The sequence below is a fragment of the Camelus bactrianus genome, chromosome 8 (genome assembly GCF_048773025.1).
Source record: "Camelus bactrianus isolate YW-2024 breed Bactrian camel chromosome 8, ASM4877302v1, whole genome shotgun sequence".
NCBI lineage: Eukaryota > Metazoa > Chordata > Mammalia > Artiodactyla > Camelidae > Camelus > Camelus bactrianus.
In genome coordinates this window covers 25,039,110-25,054,224 of record NC_133546.1, presented here as the reverse complement: position 1 = coordinate 25,054,224, position 15,115 = coordinate 25,039,110, and the positions used below count along the sequence as shown (strand labels likewise).

Sequence of the window (15,115 nt, the reverse complement as noted above, 5' to 3'; positions counted from 1 at the left end):
ATGGAAGGTAGAAAAATCTATTGAAGGTATGTCAGAAAAGGAACTCTTGAGGAAAGAGGACTTTATCACCTTGTTGCATTTTTTAAAAACTGTTCTGGATTTAGAAATCAACAGTGGAGATGCAGGCACTGAGTTATAGGATCAATGATTTAGATCCCATTATTCATAAAGGAAAAGAAAAACTTCTTTATTAGCACTGCAAATTTACCAATTATCTTTTCCTTCAATACTTGAAAGCAGAGTGAGATATTTAATTAGGCACTTGAGTGATTGAGCCTAGGGACTAATTAATCACCTATAGATTCTGTTCTACATATGTTCAGCCAGAATGATGTTTGAAATGTTAGAGTAAGCCTCTTTAGCCCTGAAGGCAGGCATATGCATTTACATACAGTAAACTGCTAAACATTGCAGGAAGCAGGGCAATTAAATCCAGGGCTAATGTTGTTTTCAATTGCATATTATTATTATGGGTTGAGAGGGACCCTGCTAAAAATCAGTCCTGTCCAAAGGGTCCATTATTGTAAGAGCAATTCAAGTAATACGCGGTTAACATGGATTTCCTTGTTACCCTTCTTGAAGTTATGCAATAGCAAGTGAGATAGGATTATTTGAGACCATTACTCTGTTTCCAAAATTTCATGACTTTTTTCAAAGGTTTCTATTCTCAACATTGAGAGAAATTTTAAAAACTGGGTCATATTAGTAAGATTAAGCAAGGTGTAAAACTCATTGTGCATTTCAAAGGGTTAACAAAATTAACTGCATTAATGAGTGTAATGAGTGTAATGTACCAAGTTAAGAACTGCAAAAATATTAGCTCTGAAATGCAGAGGATGTGCTGTGAATGGACAATTGCTTTTCTGCAGCGCCTACTGGGAAAACAAGGACTTTGTGTGTTGCGAATGCCTAACTGCAGCTCCTCCATTTCCTCTGCTTTATCTTTTATTACCGGCTGGTGAAACAAAGACGGGTGTCAGTAGTTATGTCTTGACTGACATTTTCTCTAATAAAATGAAGTAGCTTTTTGTCTGAAGTAGAAGCCCAAAGTTAACGAGTTGCAACTCCAAAGCCTGTATCCTCTTTATAAGGATTTTTACCTGACACTGTAAGCTGTGTGATTTCAGAGTGCACTCACTCAGCTGAACAACATGAGACAAAATCAGTGGTGACTATATGTCAGCCAATTAGCTGGGAGAAACTCTTTTTTTGAATCAAGTTACTTAGGACAAGGGTGGAAAAATCCAACATGTGTCAGGAGTAGACATCAACTTAGGGAAAATAATTGTACTGGTACATCTTGTGATGCCTTACACGGTGTTCAGCACAAAGTTCCCCATTGTCAGCTCTCAATAAATACCTAGTTAAAATGTTTGCTGAGAATTTACCACCCTTCATATATTGTAAATTAAATAATTTTTAAATATGGCATTTTCAACTGTCTTTGAACAAAGTTTTTGGTGTTAGTTCAGCCTAAAATATGATCTATGTAGGAGGCCATTCCAAACGTGGATTGATGTTCTTTTCAGCCAAAGGACATGTTACCCCAAACAGATGCAAAAGTAAAATGACCAAGTTTCCTCAGAGTGAGAATATACCACCTGGAAAATGCCTCTGCCTAGTAATTAATCTTCCGAAGTTGCATTTATTGTTAGCCAGGCTCAAATCACAGGGGAAGCTGCTTGTTGACTCACAGAACATAGTGTTGGAAGGAATTTATTAAGCAGTAAACTAATTCCAAGCAAGACTAAAAGGATTTCATTATATTAAAGAGACGTGTCAAAATTAAAAGTCAGAATAGACTTAATAACATCTAAACGTAAAAGCTAACAGGTATCCTAAGTGGTTCAACTCATAGTGACTTTGTGGGGGGTAACTTATTGGGGGAGGTAGGTAAATTATTGAAGAACCCTCGATACATAGAAATTTTTACCCAAAGACTCCACTGTTCCATGGATTCAGCTTATATATCCCAAACAAGTCCATGGACAAGTAGAAATCTCTCTTCTAGGAGGCACATTTAGCTGAGGAAGAAGGGATCTGGCATTTAGAAATGTGATGAGACCCTCCCCATCAGCGCTTCTCCATGGTGGCATCCCAGTCTCTCCTCAGAGCCTTCCCTTGGGCATCCTTACTTCTCCTAAGAATATGCCGTAGGGAGCAAGTCTGTCATTCATGTGGGAGCTGCCTTGGGGTCAGTACCATTGGCTTTACAATCATCTTAGTTGGCTTTGTCAACACACTAACTGATTTTTGAAGTGATACCTACTTGGTATATTAGCAATCTTTAAAGTGGTTGATACGGAAATTTGGGGGAAAGAAGGGAAAAAAGGATGTAGAAACCCAAGTTGACTGACTATCTACGATGTACCAGGCATTGTTAGAGATATGAATAAGGAGAATTAAATGTGTCAAAGTTCTAGTGTATAGTCAAGGCATTTATATTTTCAAGAATCATTTAGATGTCTAAATGACTTAATTTGTACTTAGAAAGTGACTGCATAAAGCGCACTGAAAAGAGCAGCAGAGATGGGGGACCAGTGGGCACCTTCATTCAGGCTCTAACTAGTTGGGTGATTCTGAACCACTTGTTTACTCTTGACCTCAGTTTCATCACCTGTAAAAGAAATTGGTTGTATTGGGTTATTTCCTTTTTTTTTTTTTAATTTTTAAACATTAAAAAAAATTTCTTTTGGAGGGGGAAGTGATTGAGATTGATTGATTGATTGATTGATTTAATGGACGTACTGGGGATTGAACCCATGACCTCCTGCATGCTAAGCATGTGCTCTACCACTAAGCTATACCCTCCCTTACCTGTATTGGGTCATTTCTAACAATTCTTTTTTAGATCAAACTTTTCATAGCATTCTTACTTGGAGTTTTTAAAAAATTCCATCTATATATAAAAATGTGAAAGTGTAATCTTTATTCTGAAAACATTACTGTGTGCTTCTAATATGTCAAGGGCTGTGCCTGTTGAGGTGAAGTAAATAAAAAGATAAGTGATAATTCTAACCTTCAAGAAACTTACATTCTGGTTAAATAAACAAATAGAATCTGTGTAGAGAAATGGAGGAAGAAAGGAGTGTTTGGAAGAGAGGTGGTGATGAAGAAAAAAAACAGAAGAGGTGACTTTGCAAATTAAATTTGAGGGAAAAAAATTAAATTTTCTGGTATATATTTATTTGTATTATTAGGATCTTTAATATCATCAATGGGAGGCATTGTCATTGTTTGGAAGTGATCTATTTGTAATGGTGTTTTTTAAAAAATATAACGCTAAAGAGAGCCAAAGTTTTCCTGTTGGTTGATTAAGCAACTGTACAGGTTTGAGATGGCAAATTAAATCAGTGCTTTGGTATCTTCTCCATCATGACTTGGACTTGGAACCCCTAGGAGTTCTAGAAAATGAGAGTCCTTTGAGAATTCTGACAGCAGCCCCAGATGCCAGTAGTCATTTGGTACAAGCAAGGAGAGTTCCCAAGTTGTGATGGGTTTGAACACTGATCCAGTGTAGTGTCGTGAGAATGTCCTTGGTGTCAGGAAGCCTCCCAGAGTTCAGAACTTCCAGAGATGACCTGTGAGTTCAGGCAAATTTCTTACACTTTGGAGGCCTCAGTTGCCTCATCTTCAAAATAAGACTCTTGGAATACTTCTGGGACACCCTTTTGCTTTCCACATTCTGTGCTTCACCCTGACAAGATTAATACTGACTCATTAGCAATAATTTTTATTCTTCCATCTCTTCCATCCTTTATTTCTGCCACGTCCCTTAAAAGTTTGCTTTTACTCAGTTACCCAAATTTACATAATTTCACCTCCAGATACCCTCATTGCCAAGGAATAACAAAATCAAAACAAGGTCCTGGGTTTTAGAGAATTTCTCCCCAGGAGGACTGTCACTCCCCAAGGAAGATCACTGTCCTCCCCGCATTTGTCTCCTCTGAGGCTGAGGTGCTCCTCCGCGGCAGCAGCACACCTTGAGACAGTAAAGGGGTGTGCTTTGTATTCACTGTAGCTAGGGACTGCAGTGTGACACAAATGCCTTTTCCCTAAGTGCCAATCACTGTCCTAGATTTTCTGTATTATTTCTCTTAATATCTCCCCAGCTTCAATTCTGGTTTATTTAGAGAATAACTAAAAACCTGTTGATAACTAAGTGGGAGGAAGCCTCAGAAGAAGAATGTTTTTAGTAAATTGGTTGTCCATTGAGTATCTGCTCTGAGACCTCGCCTCTGTGGTACACGGAGGCTGCCTCACCCTACTGGTGGGATTTGATGCAATTCAGTTCCTCTAATCCAGACACTGGTGAGATCCTACTTGGGTCAGAGCATTCCTGCTGGCATCTCCTCTGGATACAGGTTTACAGTAAACATCTCAAGTATGGAGAATAGGGAGCAGGGTTTGTAGTTTCAGATTAACCTAAAAATAACATGACACAAAATACATGTAAGTCTATTAAACAGTATGTAATTCTTAGTATACTAGTATATAAATACCCCAGTATTTTAAAAATCAAAATCCTTTCATGGATGCTTTATACATTTATTTGCAGACAGTATGGAAGTATGAAAATAATAGCATTAGCCAATATACCAGTAAAGGAAGTTCATGCCCCTCTATCTCTCCCTCTCCCCTCCGCCCATTCCTTCTTCCTTCCCCTCTCCTTTCTTCCCTTTCTTGCATTTGTAAGGAGAAGATGCAAAAACTTAAAATTGGTAATGAGCTTTTGATGGGGTTTCCTTTTGTAAAAGTTAAAGTATTGTTTGTTTTAGTCTTTCCTTTGTAGTGGTTGGTGAATTTGCATAAAGTTTTTCCTTAAATTCATGTTCAGATTCTTTTCTTATTAATACCATTTGTGTTTTACATTCATAGTTAAAGTATTAGTAAGAAATATATAAAATATCCTTTCTACAGGGTGAAATCATCATTACCTGCCCACTGCTTCAGTCACTTGAAAAAGGATTCTTTTCAAAACAGGGGTTTATACATGACTTAAATATACCAAAGGACTCTATTTCAATACAAATAAATAAATAAATATACTGAAGGGTATTTAAGAATTTTGAGTTTTAAGAATTCCTCTTTTTCCCTGGGATAGGAGGTGGAGTCTAGGGCCAGTCTGGCGTGAGGGGTGTTTCCATAGATTCTGGTGGTAAACATAAGGAGGTTAACACATACCTGAATTGGTCAAAATTTGATATCTAAATATACCAAGTGTTCAGTGTTTTACATATTCTTTGATCCTAGTAAATCTTAGTCCAAGAACATATCAAATTATATTTATATTTTTGGCTTGTTTGTAATATAAAAACTCAGAAACTACCTAAACTTAGTAATAGGTGAGTTGTTGAATACATATTTTGAATCCATGCGTTAAAATACTAAATAGGTATTTAAAATAATAATTTAGATTTTCATGCACAGTCTGGAATGATTTTCAAGATGTATTAAGTGAAAAAAAAACTCCATTAACATTTGTATAACTACTTATACACATTTAAACACACTGACATAAAAGTTCTGGAAATTCAAATAAAAAACAAGTTTTGTCCAGGCTCTGGGAGAACTTTGAGCACGGGACAGGAACGACTGTCATCATATATATACTTTAGAATTCTTCAACTTTTCTCCCCATAAATTTACTACATGCACAATGGAAAAAAATTATAGATATTTATTATTACGTGATATTTAAAGTTGAGAGAAAAATTAGAAAGTAAAAGAAGGAGTTCTGTTTTTTTAATTGCTTTATTAGCTCTTCCTTCAATCCTATTAAATTTCTCCCACGTGCCTTTGACACAGCTGGGGAGCACAGCACGACCTGGAAGTAAGAGTCCTGAAGTGAGGAGATAGGGAGCGCATCTCTCCTGCTTCAGTAACTTTGAGCCAATCATTGCTCAGGGCTCCCATTTCCTCCTGAACAAAACAAGAGGTTTAGTCAAGCTTGAAGTTCCTTCTGGCTTTCCTATGTGCTTCAGAATTTTCATAACAAAACTTTTCTGATCTGTTGCTTGTCCAACTATTTGGGACCTTTCTCCGTAAACTTGAGTTTACGTATTTTACTCTTATGTATTTTTTTGGTTTGATCACTTTAACTAAATTTTCTGTTTTAGAATTGGTCGATTTGGTTTACTTTTTCAAATTAATTAAATATGCCAAATTTACATTTATTCAAATTGTGTTTAGGGAAACCATACATCATAGATAGACTTTTTAAATTAAAATATGCTATAATATCATTTATTCATAAAGCAGTAGAGAACACTATTTGTATTAAGATGCGTAGTTTGTACAGTAATGTAAGCAACTAGTGCTTCAGTTTGAATATGATTTATACGTTTCTTGGTTTTCCAGGAGAAAAAAAAAAAAAAAAGCCTTTCATTTCCCTTTCCCATTATGCCACTTGCCAGCTGTGTCCAGTCAGATGAAAGAACTCAGTCATTCACAAAAGTGTAGACGCATTCTCATAAGAGGAGATGCTGCAGTAATACAGAGGTCTAAAGAATGCCTCGATTTAGAAAAGGTCATTAAATTTAAGAAAAAAAGTTGTTTTCCATGGGATGGAATATAGTATATTTCCATGTCTTTCAGATTAGTATTCTTGCTTTTTCAATCAGGTAAAGAAAATTTCAATTTAGTTTTCAGTTTGATTTGGAAAATTAAACATTTGTTATTTTAATTATTTAGTAATTTTTATTTTCTATTTTTCTAGACCTCTTGTTGTCTGGAGTAAAGAACAATCTTTAAGTTAAAACAAAAGGGAGTACATCAGAAATTAATACAATATTGTAAATTGACAATACTTCAGTTAAAAAATTTAAAAATAAAAGGGCTAAACACAAAACCGGAACTTGTATGAACGGAGTTTTGAATGACATACTAACTTTTTTCTATAAATCCTTTTTAATTATTTAAAAAATTCTTAATCATTTAAAAATAATCCAATGACTAATAATAAAATAATTGAGAAATACTGTCCTCTTTCTCATTTATATGTTGCTTCTCAGTGCCTGTGTGTGAGTGCATGAGAAAGATCGAGGGCAAGACCCTTCTCACACTTGAAGACAAATGCATATAGAAACTTTTTAATGGTATTCGTGCCAAAAACAGTCAGTTGGAGAACATAGCCTATTTAAAGTATGTCTCCTTTAATGTAACGCTTTTAAAAATAAGTCAGATGTACTTATTGAACTAACTGACAATAATACATAATTTTGAAAAGTTCAGTTTGCACATTTTATGTGGAGGGAGAGAAGGGAAAGCAGGAAGAAGAAAACGAGGATCAGACTTCCCTCAAGGAACACTGACCTTGTAACCTAAATCCCTGAGTCAAGTTCCAGACGCTAGCCTTACTAAGGGTAATACTTTTGGCAAGTTGTGTAGCAGTTTTGACTTTTAAATCTCTTAAATGTGAACTTAAAATGAGGTAGCTTTATGTTCTGAAGTTTCTAGGATTTACTTACTGCGCACACAGATGTATTGGCTTTCGTATGTAATTAATTGCTTAGTTCACAGCACAAATGTCGTATCACTTCTTTCTTGGAACATGCCTGTTAGGAAAGGATTCATTATGCCCATTTTAATGGCAAGAAAATTGAGGTTCACAGAAGTTAAAACTAATAGAGTCAGAATTCAACACCAGTTTTTTAAATGACAGTTTTTTAAATTTTTATATGGTTCAAATGCATTATGTTTAAATCTATCTTTGATCATTCTAAGCATGAGTTTAAAAAAGACTTCTTAAATTATTATACAAAACATAAAAATATTTGCATCGAAATGTTAAAGCAGGCTATTCAATTTATTTACAGATGGTTCCAACATACAGAGGAAACATTATTTCATTTTAAATTCATTCACAGTGGATGAATCTGACATTTTTCAACTTCAGAAGTTTTGTTCTGAGAGGCAGTGTGTTGTAACGGCGAACAGTGCGGAATCTGGCGCCATTCACTGTGGTTCACTTATTAGCTCTATGATCCTGAGCCAGTTAATTTCTCTGTACCACACTCTACTTACAAGATGAAGGTGTTTATAATATCTGCCTCATACAGTTTTTGAGAAGATCAAATGTGTTGCATTTGTAAAGATCTTAGAACAGCGTATGAAAGATAGTAATAAACATCATGTATGTATCAACTGTATTACTTGCATACAAGTTATGAAAATTATTTCATGGAGTTATAACCATTGTGTATATAGTACTGTTGGGTGCTTTAAACACTTAAGAGAAATAGAGTTTTTTATTTTCTTTCTAAGCTATGGCACACATACAGAGAAATACTCAACATACAAATGTACAGAATGTTTCACTAATTATAAATGGACTACTGTGTAACCATTACCCAAGCCAAGAAATAAAACATTATTATAGTATTGCCACCTGAGAAATCACATCATGCCTCCTCCAGTCTTTCATTCACTGTTATACTGTGAGGCTTATTGGGTTGTTGCATTTGGCTGTATTTTGTTTTCATTATTGCATAGAGTTTAATTATACAGCAATTTATTCGCCCCCTCTACTGTGGAAAAACATTTGAGTTCTGTCTAGTTTTTAATATTATGACTCATAGTGGCTTGCGTATTCTTATACCTGTATTTGATACACCTGTGCATGTATTTCTGTTGCACATGTACATAGGAATTAGTTGCTGGGCCACAGAGAATGTTTATTTTACTTCAGTAGAAAATTCAAAACTACTCAAGGTGATTAAAATAATTTACACTCCTACCAACAATGTAGGATAGTTCCTTTCTTCACTAGCCTTACATATTAACATTAGTAGGTGTGTAATGATAGCTTATCATGGTTTTAATTTGCATTTTCCTGACTATTGATGAGTTTGAGCAATTTTGCACATGTATATTGGCCATGTACATATCCTTTTTGTGAAATGTCTATAAACAAGTCATTTATATATTAGGTCATCTATTGCACTGAAATTTTGTAATTAACATGAAGTTGTTCATAATGCTCTGCTTTAATATTAGTCTAACTTTTTATTCTTGCTGTTGGTTTGTTGTGTCATTTCTGTTTTTATTGTTTTTGCTAGCAGTTTTGCCAGGAAAATTATTAATTTTATTAGCTATTTTAAGTAAATACCTTTTGATTTTTTAAATCCTCTTTATTTTTAATTTATTTTTATTTTTTAAATTTTTAAAATATTTTTTAAATTTTAAAAATATTTTTAATATTTTTATATGTATTTTATTTATCTTCATTTATGTATATTTATTATCTACTTTTATTAATTTTAGTCCTTTATTATTGCCTTTTTTTCTCCTTTCTTTAGGTTTGTTTTCTGAGGGATTTTTTTTTCCTATTTTCTCCAGGGTCTTTTTTTTTTTTTGTCTCACTACTTTTCAGTTTTTCTTCTTTTTGAATATATACATTTAAATTTTCCATAAATTTGAATATATACAATAAATTTTCCTCTAATAACTGAAGTTGCATCCCCAAATTTAGTGTTTCTATTATCAGGTACCTCTAAATAATTTCAGTTGCAATTTCTTTTTGGGCCCAAAAAGATTATTTAGAAGCGCATTTATTAATTTTCAAACATATTGGAATTTCTGGATATCTTTTTGTCATTGTTGCCTAGTATAATTCTACTGTGGTCATAGATCATACCATATATGATTTAGATCTTTGAAAATTGTTGTAGCTTATATATATGATTCAGTATATGGTCAGCTTTGTAAGTGTTTCACATGCACTTGAAATGAATGTGGATTCTGTTGTTATTAGATACAGTGCTCTATGTATGTCAGTTAGAAAACCTGTTTATCATGTTATTCAAATCTATATCTTCACTGAGTTCTTTCTTCTGCTTCTATTAGTTACTGAAAAAGTCATGCTAACAGATCTCATGTAATTGTGGATTTGTCTGTTTTTTCTTTTAGTGCTGCCATCTTTTTACCTTATGTATTGTGCTAACAGTCTGCCACTTTTAAAGATCAAAATGGTTGAATATCTGCATTTTATATGATTTAAACTAATATTTCAGTGCTGTTCTGTTAGATTATACCTTCACAGTAAGGGTAATAACTGGTTTTTAGGAAGCAAAAAAAAATCAATACATATCACAACGGTCTATGGCCCTCCAAAGAGACTCAGTACATAAACAGGTGTACAGTGTATATGGTAGTAAAATTTCTTGGGGGGAAGGCAATTAGGAAAAACAAATATGAAAGGGTCTTCAAGGAGATGGGATGATAATGGAAAAAAGGTTGACAAATAGATGCAAATTTAGAACTGTATATATCTTCCTGGTGAATTGAAACTTTTCTCATAATAAAACATCCTTTTTTCTCCTCTCTTAATGCTTTTGCCTTCAATTCTGCTTTGACTAACACTGAAATCTGTACCTGATTTCTAATAGTGTCTGTGTAGCTTAACATCTCGCATTCCTTTAGTTTTTAATTTTCTGTATGTTCGTGTTGTAGCTGTGTCTCTTATAAGCAACAGTTAAGTAAATCTTGTTTTATCATTCAGTCTGATGTTTGTCTTTTCAGTGGAACATTTAGTCTTGTTATATTTAATATAATAATGATATATTTGAGTTTAAATATGCTGACTTACTACACTATTTGCCCTCCCTGTTCTATATTTCTTTTTATCTCTGCTTGCCATCTTTTGGATTCAGTATATTTGTTGTTACATCGCGCCTTTCCTATTAGCTTGTTGTTTTTACATTTCTTTACACTATTTACTGGTTACTCTTAAGGTTACAGGATGCATATTTGACTAATCAAAGTACAGTGCAAATTATCACTTTGTGGGAAATTTGAAAAGCTTAGAATGAATGCCTTAACTACTTTTGTACCTCTTCTGAATTATATGCTATTTTTAGGTGTTTAATTTTATATACTTTGAGTCCCACAATAATTATTGTTATTATGGTTTCATACCGTCATGTATATTCTTCATTCCTTCCTGCATTTCTGAGATTACATATAGAATTTCCTTTAGTATAGTGATAATTTGGTTCAGTTTTTGTTTTGTTTTGTTTTGTTTTTGGTCTGAAATGTATTTTACCATTTTTTTCTTACATGCACTTTTCCTAGGAACAAAATTCTAGATTGGTAATTTTATTTCTGCACTTTATGACATTATTTCATTGTCTTATAACTCACTGTTTCTGCTAATGTCAGAAAACAGTCTTTTAAAAGCAATCTGTCCTTTTTTTTTTTTTTTTTTGACTGTAATTCTTTTTATTTTCAATTTCCAGTAGTTTTACCATGATTGTTTAGGTGTGGTTTTCTTTGTATTTATTATTATATTTTCATCATGTTATGTATTTTTATTATATGATGGTATTTTTTCAGTTCTAGAATGAAGGGTTTTTTTGTAGTTTCTAAATCTAGGTGTGGGTTTCTTTGTATTTATTATTATATTTTCATCATGTTATGTATTTTTATTATATGATAGTATTTTTCAGTTCTAGAATGAGAATTTTTTTGTAGTTTCTAGATCTCTGACAAAATTCTCAATCTCATCTGTGCTGTCCTTGTATATATTATACATATTATTTTAAAGTCCTTGTAATTATATTATTTATGTCTTTTGAGTGTTTATATCTATTGTCTGCTGGTGCTCCTGGTTGGATCAAATTGTCTTGCCTTTCATCTGCTTGGTTATTTTTGATGGAGAACTGGACATTGTACATAAAAAGTATGGAGATAACTTGAGGCCTAGCGTGATACTGTCTTTCTCCAAATAGGATTTATATTTGCTTCTGCCACGTTACTAGTGGCATTAGTTTTGATTGTCTTAATCTGATTTTGTGTTGAATTAATGTATATATGTTTAAAACAGTTGCTAGCACATAATAAGTACTGTGCAACTCCTTTTTCCTTTCACTGTTTTCATTAAAGGAAAGAGAAAGGGGGAAGTATTAAGGATAATATATATGGTGTTAAAAGACTTCAGTACACGACAGAAGTAAATTCTCAGTTTTTAAAAAATTTTACTGTTTTTTCACTTGTTTCTGAAATAAATTTTAAAACGGGAAGTTTGTCATCAAAATCATGAACTAAGTAGTTAAAAATTAGTATGTGTAAACCTCCCATATTTCACTATGGGCATTATAACCATTACATAAAATTTAAAAACAAAAAGAATTACAATTGCATCAATGTAATTACCTTATTTTATAATTATTATTTGCCAGAAGTACTGTGAAAACACTATTTTTCTGGAGAATGCTGATATCCTAAAAAAATCTATTTCTAATAGATAATTTTTCATCTGCACCTCATATTTCCAATCAAGGATAGCTACCAAAATATATCATTTAAGTCTTGATTTATGGCTTTTATGCATGGACGTTAATGTTATCTCATGAAGTAGCTGATATTAATTAGCTACAATAGGCCATTAGCAACTTTTTTCACTATCCAAATTGTTTCACATTTTATAGTTCCATGCAAACAAATTTAGTATCTCTGAATGAGACATTATGTGTTAGTCCATATGTGTTGTAAACACTCAAAAAATTTTTATTTTCAGAACACTAGCTACGTCCTGTGAAATGATTATTTAAATAGCTGCAAACAAAATACTGTTCCCGGGATTAAGTGTAGGTACACTATAGTCAAAGTCTGGTCTAGTTATGTAAAACTAGGTTTTTGCTGTTCCGTATTTGTCTGTTGCCTCTGGCAGTTTGTTGGCTTTTCTAGGGTGTTTGTGTTTTGCTAGTACTACTTTATGCACGTTTTTCCAGTGCTGGGTTATCTTTGGAGTACAGGTGAACTTGAAGTTATAGCTAATAAATGCCAAGTATGCCTAACCCTTCACCTTGAGTCCAATCATTAATTATTTATAAGCAATTTAGAAGTAGCTTGAAAAATATATTTTTAGAGGAAAAACCAGTAAACAGTTAAGAAAAATATGCTTGAAATATCTGCTTTACTGATTTTCTGTTTAAAAAGAAGTATATTTCTTATTTTTAAAATGTCATTTTTCTTTTCAAAATAGAAGTGAAAAAATTGGAATTTAAAAAGTATCAATGTTCAATAATTTTCAAATATGTTATTAAATGTATGCTAATGTATATTAAATTTAAAACATATTAATAAGTGTACGTTTTATAAAATGTTACTATTTTGAATTGATAATATCATATACTACAGGTAATAGAAAAGAGGGAAAATTGACTTAATATTTAAGCCCAAAGACTAAGTTTTATCTGTTAGTTTATAAATTTTTAAACTAAGAATGTATTTTGAGCTTTAGCACATTATAGAGTAATAACAAAGAGTTATTACAAACTATCAAGTTACTAAATAGCACTTTCGCAGTTTTAAATTGCAAATTCTTATGAAAAGGTACATGAGTAATTTGTCCCATTTTTAACACAAATATTTAGTCTCTTCCTTAAAGACATCAAAAAGGAATCCATAAATAGCTTTTTAAGGTAATTTAATGTGTTGAATTTAAATTTTAAAAAAATGTATAAAGCTGGGTATTCTAACCCACATTTACGTTATTCATGCAATTTTGAGTAAGCAAGATGACTTCAGTTACTTTCTGGCTATGAAGCAGCCTTAAGATTATATCACTATTTCCAAGCCAGAGTCTGATATCATAGCCTTTTCTTTCTTTCTTTTTTTTTTTTTTAATTAGAGTTTCAGGCTTGGAGAAGTTTTTTGGTATGACTAGGGTGAGTTTCACATTCCACATAGCTGAGGCTTCTCTATCAAGGGATAGATCTGACAAAGCAGTATGTGGAGACAATTTAAAAAGAATATTGGTTGAGGGGTTTCCATGAACACCCAGAACTGTAAGATGATGGGGCTTCTCTGACTTCCCCATTGTGCACAGGCAGCCTCAGAACCGTCCCCGTCCAGTATTCAACCCAAGTGAATTCTCACACATGCCTAACTGAAATTGAATTTTAGGACAAATATTTTATATTTTTCTCTTGTTTAGTTTGGCCTACATGCCTTAAGTATGCTGGCTCAATTATTTTTTTTAATTATGAGAGCCTCACAGAAATAATCAGATGATACAAGGTTATGGACATACGTATGTGTCCATGTAAGTATAGATAGATATATAAATATAGATACAGATACAGCTAGAAACATCTATATATCTGGGTGTATCTGCATGACACAAATGGAAGTATATAGCCAGATGATAATTGGTACTTAATGTTAGTAATTTGATTAAGAGAATCTAGAATTACAAGTAATTGTGTTAGAGCTTAGAATTGGGATAGGTATAGACTTCTTTTGGTGTGAAACGTATGATGTGCACATATGACAAACTATTAATCAGCCCCCAACTTTAGTATATCATATTCATGAGCACTGTAGTCTTAAGAAAATTTCTAATTTCTGCCTAAATCTCTCAAATATCCTCAGAAAAATCTCTTATTTATATTGGAGTATATATATAGGTATAATTGTCCCTTTTTGACGTGCAAACTCAGACTCTCATAGATTAATAATTAGCCTAACGTCACTGGTTTTAAATGAGAGAGCCAGGGTTCATTCATTCTACCGTCAAGTATTTGGGGGCCGGATGTGGTATAGGGCCTGGGGATATAAAAACAGAAACGACAAAGTCCCCGTGTCCATGGAGCTCCATTCTAGGGAGAGAAGCCTGACAGTTAACACGTAAACAAGTAGATAAGACAGATCATTTCAGATATTCCTAAATGCTGTGAAGAAACTAAAGCAGGGTAGTGAGACAGCTGGTTGATTGTAGTAGAGATGAGGATGTGTAATTGGGAGGTCAGTGGGTCTTGTCTGTGTCTGAGATAATGAGATGAATGCAGCCATGCAAAGACCTGGAAGAAGAGTAATCCAAGTAGAGGAAAGAGCAAGAGCGAAGCCCTAAGAAAATAACATTTCGTTGTTTGAAAGACAGAAATGCCAGTGCTGCAGGAGCAAAATGAGATGTTAGGATGGAAGGAGATGATGGGCCTAAGTAGGCAGGACCCGGACCACGTGCACCTTCACAGGGTGTGGTCTGAATTCTACTTTTCTCACAGCGAATGGGAAGCCACCAAAACCAAGTAGACAGGGAAGAGATACCATCTGATTTAAAATGATCACTCTGGCCCCTGTGCAGAGAATGGATTGTTAGGGCTGAGGTATA

The 15,115-nt window shown here is 33.4% G+C and overlaps 1 protein-coding gene across 2 annotated transcripts in view; it reads left to right on the top strand.

Annotated features, from left to right (window-relative positions):
• PDE7B (phosphodiesterase 7B) overlaps nt 1-15,115 on the top strand; it is a 290,370-nt gene that overhangs the window by 646 nt on the left and 274,609 nt on the right. The window lies entirely within an intron of this gene.